The 15,025-nt window shown below is 30.7% G+C and overlaps 1 non-coding gene across 1 annotated transcript; it reads right to left on the bottom strand.

Moving 5' to 3' along the window:
- Positions 1-674: 674 nt before the first annotated feature.
- On the bottom strand, positions 675-780 carry LOC139894758 (small nucleolar RNA R71). The gene has a single exon (XR_011775243.1). It is a non-coding gene; the product is annotated as a small nucleolar RNA R71 (small nucleolar RNA).
- Positions 781-15,025: the final 14,245 nt, after the last annotated feature.

Below are 15,025 nucleotides of genomic sequence, written 5' to 3'. Positions count from 1 at the left end.
CAAAACTCTGTTATCAAAATACCAGGGAAACAACTGTAAGAATAAAAAATATAGTTTGAAAACTTCTTAGTAGTTAATAGATTAGATTACCTTAGACTAACTTAGATTAAGTTAGATTTGTTTAGAATAGATTGGATTACTTTAGAATACCCCTCCCTATCTATAACTAAAAAATAGGCACACCTAGTGTATGACCCAAACCCGATCTAGACCAGGATAGCTGATATTCATCCCTGATCCGAAATCAATATTATTTAAAGCATGCAACAAAGAAAGACTTAGAGCCCTCGTTAACCTGATGACGCTACGAATTACTTCTTGCCGAAAAGACCAAACCTCGATTGAAGGTCGAGGAGGACCAATCAGATTTCCAGAGATCCAAGGACATTCACTCAAGTTAAAACATCATATTGTATAGCTCATCTAACATGGCTGTCAATTTCATGGATTGCCGAACGATGACCCTAACTCAGCTTGACAAATTCATCTCTCTTTCAAACTCCTATGAACAGCAAGGAATAGGCTAAGTTATAGTTCAGCTATACTTGTTTCCCTACTCTCTCACTCATCGTACACAGACGTCGTTTGTAGGACTTGAAAATGATTCCATTACTTCATGAAGGAAATAGCTACGAAGTTTCTGACTAAGTACTTTCCTCCTTCTAAACAAACCAAGCTTAAAAATGACATCACTAACTTTAAACAAAGTTATGATGAATCTCTGTACAGTGCATGGGAGTGATTCAAAGCCTTACTGAAGAAATTCCCTAATCACCAGTTAGAACGTTTAGCCCAAATCTGTACCTTATACAATGGTCTTACGGTAAGTCATAGGATGTCGATCAATGCAGCAGCTCAAGGAAATCTAATGAATCAGACCGTGGACGAAGCATGGGAATTGCTCGAAATATGACTATGCATCATCATGACTGGATCAATTGGTGAATAACCTTCATCATCTTCCCTACTCTTCGCACTTAATAGCTAAACAGAGGCCATCAAAACCCTCACGGACAAGATGGAGTCTCTTGCAAAAAAATCGGATAGCTGGAGACGCAACCAAATCAAGTTTATCAGGTTCAATCTTGTAATAACTGTACCAAACCGCAACCTATGGGGGAATATCAAGTTGAGTACGAGAATCCTGACAGCTCGGTCTATTACGTCTAATACCCCGCTCATTAGCAAAACCCTAGATTTAATTAGCAATCCAGAGGTAACCAGATTCAAAGAAATAACCAACCTTTTCAACCTCGATATAGGTTACCACTTTATCCCCAACAACCTCAATTAACCTACAATTAACCACTGATAACACCCAAACTATACATATTTTTAAAGTAGTACAAGGCATTATCTTGGTATTTAAAACAACATTTCTAATACTCTTATATTCAAAAGTTAATAATTCTTGTAAAAAGGTATTTTGATGTGTTTGTTTAGTAAATGTGATAAAACATGAAAAAATAGGAAAAAGCAGGAAATTAGCAGAGTCGCCGGCTAGGAGTCATCAGAGCCGCCAACTAGTGTCAAGATTCCAGAAATTTCCAGAAAATCAAGCAATAAATCGAAGAACTTAGAGCTCAAGAAAAATACAAGGAAGCCTTCGGCTAGATAGTATATAGCCGCCGGGTGGAGTGATGTTTATTGTACAAAACATCCAAGTCAAGATAAATAAGGAAATGAATCTGTATCGAATTACATTAGACAAAGCTGCCGGCTGAATCCCCTTAAGCCGCTGGCTAAACTTGTAGAATGGCGATCTCTTGAGTTTGAAGAACAAGTTAAACGCGTAAAAATTATTAACCGACCTAATTTAGCCTCCGGCTAGATTAATCATACCCACCGTCTAGGCTGTAATCTTGAGCCCTATAAATAGATGACGAACTTTCCAGTTTTCAATGTACATTCAAATTTTGGGTTAGCCACGAAAAGTTACAAATTCTTTTAGGTTTAATTTACTTTTCAAGTTGTAATCAAGATTTCTTTAATTCAATTCAAGTTTCTTTTTAATAAATCAAGGTACTTATTCTTTTACATTCTCGTATTGCTTTATTTAAGTTATGTTTATTGTTTTTACGTTGCCATTCATCTACCATTATGAACTAAACATTCATAGTGTTTGATGGGACGAAAACTGCGATTTATCCGAGATTTATGATGAAGCCACTGGCTGTGATAATCCTAGTCGCCAGCTGGATCACACAAAGCCACCAGCTTCCTGCTTCAATTTGTACAATTTATAGTATTTTCCATAACTGTATAATTATGTTTCTATGATTGCTGTCTGATGTGTTGAAAGTGTGTGCAGTAGTGCTTAGCTTATTCTTCAACTTTTAAATTTATAAAACCTTTATTATTACACTTTAACACCCTAACGAGCAACAAAACCCTATCAGATGTAGTAATTTAGGTTATCGTCCCAAGAGAGCGTAGATGCGGATAAGAGTTGTCTTATTATTTAATTCTTATTAAAGAATTAAAGATATATTTTTATGTCTTTTATAGGATAGATTCTTATCTCTTAGGAAAGAGAAACTTTTAAAGATAAAACAAACAATAAAGTAAGACAAGGAATTGAAGATTCAAAATAAATAAACACAAATAAAAGTAAAAGCAATTACATAGACAACCAACTCATACGGGAATCATTTTAGGCAAGTTTCATAACTTATATTAACACAAAGTAGAATAACAATCATAGACCAATTATTATCCCTTAATAGGTTAAACTAAGTGTTGCATATCATTCAATAGGTTGGACTTAAAGCATATGCTAGATATGTGATGTGCATAACTAACATCTTAATTCATCATGTTCAATTCAATTACATGATACACATTAATCTTGTGATGAGGATCAATATGCAAATAGACTGACAAATTATATAAGCTATTAAACACCAAGTAGATCAACTCAAGTTACTAGCTGAAAGTTAATTACTACTAAGTTCTCATGCAATCATTAATTAAACAAATCCAAACAAAGGTTCTTCGATTAAGCCTAACAATATCAAATTCTATTATATAAGCGTAATTCAAATTAAATAAGTTTATCACTATTAAGCTTTTTAACTTAGTTGCATGCAATTCAATTTAACAAGTTTGATGGACTAGATCTAAACAAGTACCATGAATCGAATAATAGATCATTGGATCAAGTACTAATCAATCCTATAATCATGTTATTTAATCATTAAGAATGGCAAACAAGTGTACTTAAGCAAAACAGATTCGAAACAATTCAAATATCATTACAAAAACTCAACCATACAGATCTGGAAAAGAACCAGGAATTGTACAGGTGAAGAACACGAAGCCGACGGCTTCCTTCCAACCAAGCCGGCGGCTTGGGAGGTGAGGCCGACGGCTTAATCTGATTCCCAGATGAAGTTCAGTTTTCATCCACGTAACCACTATGAACATTTAGTTCATTGCAGAAGACGAACATAAACGAATACAGTAAATAAAATAAGTAAAACAATAAGATAAGGATAGGATCATACCTTAAAAAGAAGGTAGATGTAAAAGAACTTGAATTAAAAACTTGAATCTTGATTAAAATGAATAAATCTAACCTAAGAGTTTAGAGAAAACCCTAAAAAAATGACCTAACTAGAATTATTGAATTCTGAAAACTAATACATATGAAAACTGAGACTAGAGGCCTGTATTTATAATATTCTGAGACGGTGGCCAAGCTGGTGGCTTCAGTGGGAAGCCAGCGGCTTGCCTTAGGTCGGTGACTCCTTTTGCAAGTTTACATTAATCCGCAAGCTCAAATCTTTAACCGTCATAATTAAGCCGGTGGCTTCAGGGAAGGCCAGCGGCTTCAGAGATCCGCCTAATCTTTTGGATTTTGTTTCCATTTTTAATTAAACTTGGTCGACAAGTTGAGGAACCATGTTATTAGGCCGCCAACTTTAGGATGAATCCAGCAGCTTCCTTTGCTTTTTGCTTGATCATCAACAAGTTCTTTCAATTTTACGAAGATTATGGAACATTCTGACATACTTAACTCCAATCCAGTGGCTTCATAATACCCATGTCGGCGGCTTCATTTAGCCGTTCTGCAATTTTCTTTATTTTTGATTCTGTTTGATACATAAATTTGATACAATCATTAGAAATACCTTTTTCCCATTTTTACTCATTTTAATGTGTTTTGGTATTAAAATGACTCTAAAATACTATGATAACTTCTCAAAATGTTTTTAAAAAACTGTATATTTAGGAATTATCAAATTTCCCACACTTAAACCTTTACATGTCCTCAAGTAAACCTTGTAAATTATATCATGGTTTTAAAGTAAAATTGCAAAGTCATAAGTATGTCTTAATAAGAAGTTAGTTTTTATTTTTCGCAAGAACTAGTATGAATCAGACTAAGGATTAAAAGTAGTCCTAATGTTTATTAAGTCAAATTCATACAATTTGGTCATCATTAGACTCTTTTGTATTCTAACTATAATTTAAAAAGTGTATGGTTCTCATTGGAACTCTTTTCTTTTGTTGGCCTTCATTGGCTCTTTTTCCTTTTCAATTCTTTTGCTTTCATGCTTGGCTTTCAGCTTCACACTTGGCAATTTTTCTAAATTGGCCTTTATTTGGACTCTTTTGCTGCCTCGGTGGTCCATTCTTATTATGCCATATGGTAATGGCTATAAGTTTGCACTAGTTTCATAATTTTTGGCTTTTAACTTCTTAACTTAAACAAGTAATCCGATCTCGAAATTGAAAGTAGTTCTATTATTAAGATTAAGATTTAAGTTAGTAAAAAGACATAAGTTTGACTAAGAATTTATACTTTTGAAAAATTTAATATTATACCCATTTTTCAATTTTTTTGGGAAAATTGATAGTATCTTTTTAATCTTTTAAGTGATTAATCATTTCCCTCCCCACACTTATATTATGCAATGTCCTCATTGCATTTATAATAAAAGAATGTAATAAATAAAGGACATAAATGAGAATAAGGAAAATAGTGATGTTACTTGATTGTAGGATCATAGAATGATTTGCGGAGCACTTTTGCAGACTTCTTTTGAATATAAATAACTTGACATAATATTAAATAATGCAAAGTATAACACAAACATAATATTTTATTAATAACTTTTCATCACTTAAACATTTAAACACTTAGGAGCTATATTGCTCTTACATTCATAATTAAACAAATAAAACAATAACACACTTAGAAATGACATAGTCCTTATAAACATACATAGGGATAGGTAGTTTTGATTATAGAGTCGGTTGCCCGTCTCTTTTATTCTAACGAAATTACTCCTTAGGCTTATTTTCCTCACACTTATTCTTTTCATACTCATTTAATGCTTTAATCTGTTGCAAGAAATTCAATGTGATGTCAAAACCCCTACGAAAAGACATTTCAAATGAGACAGTCAACTCATGGATATGTTTTCTCACTTCGGTGCTAAGCTTATATTGCTCTTTTATAAATTCAGTTAATATTCTATCCACGGTAAAGTCATCATCATCTTCTTTATCGACTTTAACCATTTTCACATTCGAACGAGGAACTTTAGATCTTGGAACTAACGGAATATATTCAAACATGGCACCATAACGAACAGTTAACGAATTATCAGCATAGTTAATGGTAGCACGAGCAGTAGCTAGAAACGGAGATCCTAGGATTAAAGGAGTTATCGGATCTTCTTTCATGTCCATAACAACGAAATCAATTCTATAGAAAGCATAACCAATGATAACTTCAACTTGTTTAACAATCCCTAACGGTTCATGTAAACGACTATCAGCAAAGCACACATTTCCTTTGATTGGTTCCAACGATGGCAATCCTAAACGATTATAAACGGAGAATGGCATAACATTAATGCTAGAACCAGTATCATCTAATCCCATAACAGTAATTGGACTACGAATTAAACAATGGATTTAGAATTCCCCTGGATCAGTACGCATAACAGCAGGAACTTCAGGTGATGTATATGGATCTACCAGATTAATTGTGAATGAATAAAGAGGGCAAAAACCTTCTTTTCTTCTTTCTTCCAACTGTTTCATAGGATTAGCTAATCAATCATCTTTATTTTAACATTCCGATTTTTCAGATTTTCCACTACTAACTTCATTATTTTCATCAACCTTTTTATTAACTTCTTCTTCCTTCTCATCAAACAACTCATGCATGAAAATTACCTCATCACGATCAAGACCTCGAACTTTAGAATCTTTTGATTTATCTTCTTCAGTACCAGTTAACTTCTTTATTTCTTGATTATATTCTTCCTCTTCCATTTCAAATCCCATAAGTACCTTAAACCATGTTCATAAACATCAACCCTATTCACTTCTCTAATCACATTCACCTTGTCAAAATGAACTTCTTTAGAAACTTCAGATTCAACAGGAACTTTACCCTCGACAAGTTTGAATAACTTAGTAACATTGTGCTCTAAGTTTTAAATGGACGCTTGATAATTATTTTGCACTTAGGAAAGTTAAGCCTTTATGTTATCATTAGCTTCATTTTGATTTTTGATGAAAGTTAGGATGCTTTCTTCAAGATTAGACTTCTTATCTGTTTGAGCATTAGAAGAATTTGGAATGAAGGGTGCTCTAACAGGAAAGAAACCAGGTGAGTTTTTATTATTAGCAGGATAAGGTGAATTATAATTATTACGTTAGTTTGGGTTTCCTTGGAATTTATTCATATATGAAACATTCTCGACTTGCTCCATAGTAAGACTAGCAACACAATCTTTAGTAACATGAGGACTTTGGCATTTTTCACAACCTACCTTAATCATATGCATTTCTTTAGTAAGCTTTTCAATTTGCCTTCCTAGATTACCCAATTGCACATTCATAGCCTTAACCATATCTTCAGAATCATAACTAACAGATTTTACCGAACGAGAAATATCTAAGTCTTGATGCCATTCATGGGAATGAGCAACCAACTTATTAATCAATGTTTCAGCTTCCTTGGCAGTTTTACTCATAATGTTTCCTCCAACAGATGTATTAATCTCTCTTTTTGTAGCAATATCACAACTCTTGTAGAAAGTAGTTACCTTTTTAAACTTATCCAAACCATGTTGTGGATAACCTCTAAGCATTTGACCAAATCGAACCCACGTAAAATAAAGAGACTCATTAGTTTTCTGACGAAAATTAGCAATTTCAGTCTGAAGGGTGACAGTTTTAGATGCAGGAAAGAATCGAGTGAGAAATTTTTCAACCATCATATCCCAACTAGTAATATCTCCTTCAGGTAATGAGTTTAACCATTCCCTAGCTTCATCTTTTAGTGACCATGGGAAGAGACGAAGATAAATGACATTACTTTCCACATTATTAATGTTAAACAGATTACAAATATCTTTAAAATTCCGAATGTGAGCATTAGCATCTTCCTTTTCCGTACCCCTAAATTGGTTATCCTTAAGCAAATGAAAAATAGGACCTTTAATATTAAAATTTTCTTTTATTTCAAGCTGAGTAATAGCATGACCTAATCCTTCCCGACCAGCTTTCATTAACGCTTCCATTGAATCAGTCATATTAATTTTCGAACCAAAAAGAGATTCCAAATTAGAATCAGGACTAGACGGTGGGCTAGATAATGAATTATCATTATAAGAAGTTCCTTCATTGAAATTTAATTTCTTAACAATATTCGAATCCTTAGAAGGTTTAAATAATATATCAGGATTTGGTAACATATCTTGTAAGACTGGTTTCTTGGACCGAGTATTCATGTGATTTAAAATCAAAAAAAGAAATATTTTAGGAGAAAATCTTTTAGACCTTAAAGGATATATATATTTAAGTTTTGGGTTTATTCTAATTCCTCTTGTAATATTTAAGAAATATATTAGTATATTAGTAAATTTTAATAAATATAATAAATATAATAAATATAATAAATATTAATGACATAATTAATAACATAAATATTAAATAACAACTTTTACCGCATAACAACGAATAATCAAACATACACGGCCTATTAAATCTTTCAATACTTAAGTGACCCGTCAGCATCTAGGTTTGAGCAGGAGCCTTTAATTCGAAACCTCAACAACCCTCCCCTAAAGGAAGACAGTCATCACCCATTTTCTAGAAATATCAATAACCAAAGTATATCTAATTTCCGTATTTACCGTACTCCCTGGCAGCGGTGTCAAAAAGTTGATGTGTTGAAAGTGTGTGCAGTAGTGCTTAGCTTATTCTTCAATTTTTAAATTTATAAAACCTTTATTATTACACTTTAACACCCTAACGAGCAACAAAACTGGATCAGCTGTAGTAATTTAGGTTATCGTCCCAAGAGAGCGTAGATGCGGATAAGAGTTGTCTTATTATTTAATTCTTATTAAAGAATTAAAGATATATTTTTATGTCTTTTATAGGATAGATTCTTATCTCTTAGGAAAGAGATGCTTTTAAAGATAAACAAAACAATAAAGTAAGACAAGGAATTGAAGATTCAAAATAAATAAACACAAATATAAGTAAAAGCAATTACATGCACAACCAACTCATACGGGAATCATATTAGGCAAGTTTCATAACTTATATTAACACAAAGTAGAATAACAATCATAGACCAGTTATTATCCCTTAATAGGTTAAACTAAGTGTTGCATATCATTCAATAGGTAGGACTTAAAGCATATGCTAGATATGTGATGTGCATAACTAACATCTTAATTCTTCATGTTCAATTCAATTACATGATCAACATTAATCTTGTGATGAGGATCAATATGCAAATAGACTGATAAATTATATAAGCTATTAAACACCAAGTAGATCAACTCAAGTTACTAGCTGAAAGTCAGTTACTACTAAGTTCTCATGCAATCATTAATTAAACAAATCCAAACAAAGGTTCTTCGATTAAGCCTAACAATATCAAATTCTATTATATAAGCGTAATTCAAATTAAATAAGTTTATCACTATTAAGCTTTTTAACTTAGTTGCATGCAATTCAATTTAGCATGTTTGATGGACTAGATCTAAATAAGTAGCATGAATCGAATAATAGATCATTGGATCAAGTACTAATCAATCCTAAAATCATGTTATTTAATCATTAAGCATGGAAAACAAGTGTACTTAAGCAAAAAAGATTCGAAACAATTCAAATATCATTACAGAAACTCAACTATACAGATCTGTAAAAGAACCAGGAACTGTACAAGTGAAGAACACGAAGCCGGCGGCTTCCTTCCAACCAAGCCGGTGGCATGGGAGGTGAGGCTGGCGGCTGAAAGGACCCGCTCATATACATTATAAATTATTCACAATAGTTGATTACATCGCGAGGTATTTGACCTCTATAGGATACATTTTACAAACATTGCATTCGTTTTTAAAAGATAAACTTTCTTTACATCGAAAATTGACAGGCATGCATACCATTTCATAATATCCACTATCCAACTATAAATTGACTTAATAATAATCGTTGATGAACTCAATGACTCGAATGCAACGTTCTTCGAAATATGCCATGAAAGACTCCAAGTAATATCTTGAAAATGAGCAAAAGCACAGCGGAAGATTTCTTTCAATCCTGAGAATAAACATGCTTTAAAGTGTCAACCAAAAGGTTGGTGAGTTCATTAGTTTATCGTAATCATTCATTTCTGTCATTTTAATAGACCACAAGAATTTCATTTCCAGTTCTCATAAATATACGTCCTATGCATAGAGACAAAAATCATTCATATGGTGAACACCTACTAACCGACATTAACAAAATGCATATAAGAAGATCCCCTATCATTCCGGGAAATTCTTCGGACATGATAAAACAACACCGAAGTACTAAAGCATCCGGTACTTTGGATGGGGTTCGTTAGGCCCAATAGATCTATCTTTAGGATTCGCGTCAATTAGTAGATCGGTTTACTAATTCTTTGGCTACCAAGCAAAAGGGGCATATTTGGCTTCGATCATTCAACCATATAATGTAGTTTCGATTACTTGTGTCTATTTCGTAAAACATTTATAAAAATTTCGCATGTATTCTCAGCCCAAAAATATAAAGGGTAAAAAGGCAAATGAAACTCACCATACTGTATTTCGTAGTAAAAATACATATAACGTCATTGAACAAGTGCAAGGTTGGCCTCGGATTCACGAACCTAAATTAATTATATATATAATTATATGTTGGTCAATATTTGTCTAACAATTTAAGTCAGGTCATAGTGTATCACAATCCTAATGCTCGAGACTAATATGCAAAGGTCAACAAAAGTCAATTTGACTCAAAATGATTTCCAAAATTCTATACATGATTAATATATAGTTTAAATATCGTCGTTTTATATTTTAAATATTTTTAAAATATTTATTAGAGTAAATAATATAATTCATTTATTAATAAATAAAATTTTATATTAAAATTTATATAATAAAATATACTCTTATATATATTAAGTAATAAAATTTATAGAGTTTATCTAATATCATAAAGATAATATGATAGGTATTATTAAAGAAATTTTATTACACGTAGTAAAATATGTTTGTATCACATATTTATTTGATAAAATAATATCTATAATAATAGTAAGAAAAGTTGTATTATTTTGCAATAATAATTATTATTATTCTATTACTAAAATATCAATATTTATAATTACTAAAATGACATTATGATAAAATGATAATTCTTATTATGATAACTTTAATATTTACGATATTTTTTTAATATTATATTTAAAATAATAATTCTATTTAAAATGATAATAATAATAATAATAATAATAATAATAATAATAATAATTAGATAATAATAATAATAATAATAATAATAATAATAATTATAACTTTAACAATAATAACGATAGTAATAGTAATAAAAATAACAATTTTTAATGATAATTCCTTTTATTGATAAAGATAAGATAAAACTAGAACGACGATAATAACGACGGTAATAATAATCATTTTTAATAATAATACAAAAATTCGATTGATTATAACTTCAAATCCGTTCATTGAAACCATTCGATATCTAAATGAAAAGTTCTTAATTTTTCACTAGCTTTCCAACGACATGCATATCTTATACCTTATCTCAACTGCATATGTAACTAATTCAGGATTCAACATATCCTATCTAACGACAATATCAAAAATACAAGCATGCATAATCCTATATACTCGAGCACTAGTCGGGAATACACTATTAATATGTAAAAGTTAAATTATGAGTGCTTACGTATCAATATTGAGATTCAATATTGCAGGAAAGGTACGTAGACGCAACGGAGATGATAAACACTAAATTGACCTCACGAGCATACCCATGAACCATACCCATCACCTCTATAGCTATAACCCATAATTTCCTTAGCCCTATCCTACTCGAAAACCAGTTTTGAAATAGCTCGCTCATGACCTCGTCTTAATATTTTATGTATAATACTAATAGTAATAATATTATTAATCTTAATAATAATAATAATAATAATAATAATAATAATAATAATAATAATAATAATAAAATAAATAAATATATACGGAGTAAAGAGATAGATAGATGGAATGGATTCAGAAAGAAAGAACGATCGAGCCTTTATGCAAAAATCCTGAAATTGACACCTCCGCGAGTGCGGAGGTTTTGTACCTATATGCTCCGCGAGTGCGGAGGTTCCAAATCCAGCTCATTCTGCACTCATTTGAGGCTGCCGACGGTTTTTATTAATAAATATATAATATATTTAATTTATATAATTAATTATATATTATATTATATTTACGCTCAGGATAAAAATGTAATATTTATGCAAATGACATGGACGTTGTCACTTGACTCACGTACCACTTTCGGTTTTTCGAACGCATTTTCGTACGTTTGGAAAACTAGCCTGCGACATGTACCTTTATTAATAATTTGACTTAATCATCTATAATTTATATTACCCAAAGTATAACTTCTTTATTTGAGTGTTTGGTCATTTGCTTCTATAAATCAATGTCTCGTTGTATATTAAAATACGTTTAATAATACCGAAACGTTTTATGTTTAAATTAAAGCATTTGTATATATATATATATATATATATATATATATATATATATATATATATATATATATATATTCTTATTTAAAAATATAATTTTGTTTATCTTATATATAATTGAAATATCTATGTAATTATATTTCAAAGTTCAAAACATTTAAGTAATAGAAAATATTATATCGTATCACGTTTTACGTTTTTGAAACAATATATATATATATATATATATATATATATATATATATATATATATATATATATATATATGTGTGTGTGTGTGTGTGTGTGTAATCTATGATACAAAGCTTTAATTAAGTTTCTTAAAACTTATGAACAATTTATCTTATAAAATGTTTCACTAATAAAGTTCTTTAAAAATTATTTTTGTACGTTTGAAACAATATTAAATAAATATGAAAACTTTGTTTTCCAAACTAAGTATATTTTAAGAATCATTTTACTAAAAAGGTTATATTAGTAGAAGTTGTTATATCGTAAAATATTTTAGAGAAGTAAGATTAAATATACTTTTCATAGGTTTCAAGTTTTTAACGTTTGTTGGTGCAACGTGATATAAAGTCTAAAGGTTAGGTAAACGTATAAAATCATTTTAATGTAAAACGTTAATTTACTTAACTTGTCGATATCCATTTTCTAAGTTATTTACATTCCACATTCCAACTTTAAAATGATAGTCATACTAGTTATCTTATTAACATCACGAGCAAAATGTTGTAAGGTATGAATTGAAAATCAAATAGGAATCTTCACTAACTCTTGTCTAGTTCTCGTTAGTTGACACTTTGTTCTTATATGTGAAATCACTTTACCATTTTCCGAATATGGTTAAAAAGGAAAGGTTTCCTAAATCAAAGTGGACCTCCTAACAGGGACTCGTAGCCATAATTCAATGTATCTAATAATTCAATCATTTAATATTATCTTTTAATTCCGTCGATAATTATTTTAAATATATTTTAAAACAACAATGTTCATGTAAAATATTATACGTCTAATACTTTTTAACGTTTTCAAGTTATAATATATATACATATATACATATATAATCTTATCCGTTCCTATAATGGTTCGTGAATCTTTGGAATTTGGTCGAGGTTAAATGAATGTATGAACACAGTTTAAAATTCTTGAGATTCAACTTACAAACTTTGCTTATCGTGTCGGGAATATATAAAGATTAAAGTTTAAATTTGGTCAGAAATTTCCGAGTTGTCACAGTACCTACCTGTTAAAGAAATTTCGTCCCGAAATTTGAGTGGAAAGGTCGTGAATGATAATAAGTATGTTTTCATGATGCATATGGGCTGAAAATTAGAGTTTTATCATCAGCGAATAATTTAGATAAACAATCCATTTATATGAAGAGTACGAATGAAGCTAACATAAAAGAGTGAAATGAGTAAGTGTATATTCGTCTTATCATTTGATGTAGGTATGATTGATTTCCAGATTTCAAGGGATTTGGAGAAAATCTTCGTAATAAGGTTTGATTCATCGGTAATCAAGGAAATTAGGATCCGCTTTAAATGTGATCATCTGTTTTGATTTTTATGTCGGATATTTTACTATAAATCTACCTCCTTCGTTTCCTTACAATTCACACCTTATATTCTTTCTTCTTTAATTCATACTTTGAATCATTCGTCAATTTGCTCCATCTGATTCTAATTCTTGATATACTTCTAACTTTCATATCTGCCATTCTTCTTTTTCACCTGCCTCCAGAAGAATCTATTTACTTCTACTATACACTTGGTTTTATAGTGTTATTAGTTCTCCTGTGTCTTTATATTGCTATATGCATTAATATATATGGTTTATAGTTTCTGGGTTGTTGTTGGGTTTTATATCTTCCCTTATATTATATTATTATGACCCTGCTTCTATTTTCTATAATCATTGTCATCTCCAGTTAATGCTTTCTTTTATTTACTGCGATTTATACCCCAATTTCTGTTTCGGAGTTTTTGTCCTTTCGTTTCTTCTTCTTGTGAGTAAGTACCGCTTATAATGGTCCACAATTCGCAGATATGAATTTCAGAATGAACATTGTTAATGTTATAAGAAGGAAATTGTAATGGCACGATCTTGACTTGTCAAATTACCAGAATACCCTGAAAAAGATCGAATCATTAAGAAAATATTTTCTTGATATTTTAGAGGTTAAATAGAATACAAGAGTCGTGTAGCATGGCACATGATGACGTTATGATCTGTGAATCATCACGTTCCATTTAGAAACTCAGCATGACTTACTGTAATATAATCACGTTGATCAAGTGTCATTATATTATACTAATTCATGATTCAGTTCCCAACACTACTTCAAAATATTTATAATTTAAACTCGACGGTTTCAGAATTTAGAAACTAAAATAGTTTCCTTTATGATGATACAGATAACGCGAGGAGATAACTGATTTCAGATAAAAATAGCTATGGAAATATCTTCAGAAATATGAAGGATATTTATAATGAAAGATACGATGATATCTTAGCATTTCTAATATCAGAGGATGATGAAGAATATTGTCTGTAGGGGTTTAGTGTCAGGAGTAAGGTATTCGTTAATGACTTCAGCAGACACTGAATCATTTGGATTCTTTGAAGGCAGGTTCATTCTTTGTGATTTGTCCACAGCATCCTTTATACTTTGCTCAATCCATTTTTCAGTTCCAAAACTTCTCTTTTTCTGAGCTTTGCCAATACACTAATCTTTAACATCAAACTTTTTACTGCTAAGGTCGTTTACAGTTTTTATTGCTTCATCAGCATTTTGAGAACTAGTTCGCGGTTCAGAGTGTTTTTCAGAAACTTCACATTCAAATTAAGTCCAGAAGATAGACGTTATATATACACATATAACTATTAGTGTAGACATGCTGCGATATTTTAAAATACTGATTACTAATTCCCGATGATTCGTATGGCAATTCTCGTTACAAGATATGAATGAGT

This window comes from Rutidosis leptorrhynchoides, chromosome 2 (genome assembly GCF_046630445.1).
Source record: "Rutidosis leptorrhynchoides isolate AG116_Rl617_1_P2 chromosome 2, CSIRO_AGI_Rlap_v1, whole genome shotgun sequence".
In the NCBI taxonomy this organism is placed as follows: domain Eukaryota; kingdom Viridiplantae; phylum Streptophyta; class Magnoliopsida; order Asterales; family Asteraceae; genus Rutidosis; species Rutidosis leptorrhynchoides.
This window is presented reverse-complemented; position numbering and strand designations above follow the sequence as displayed.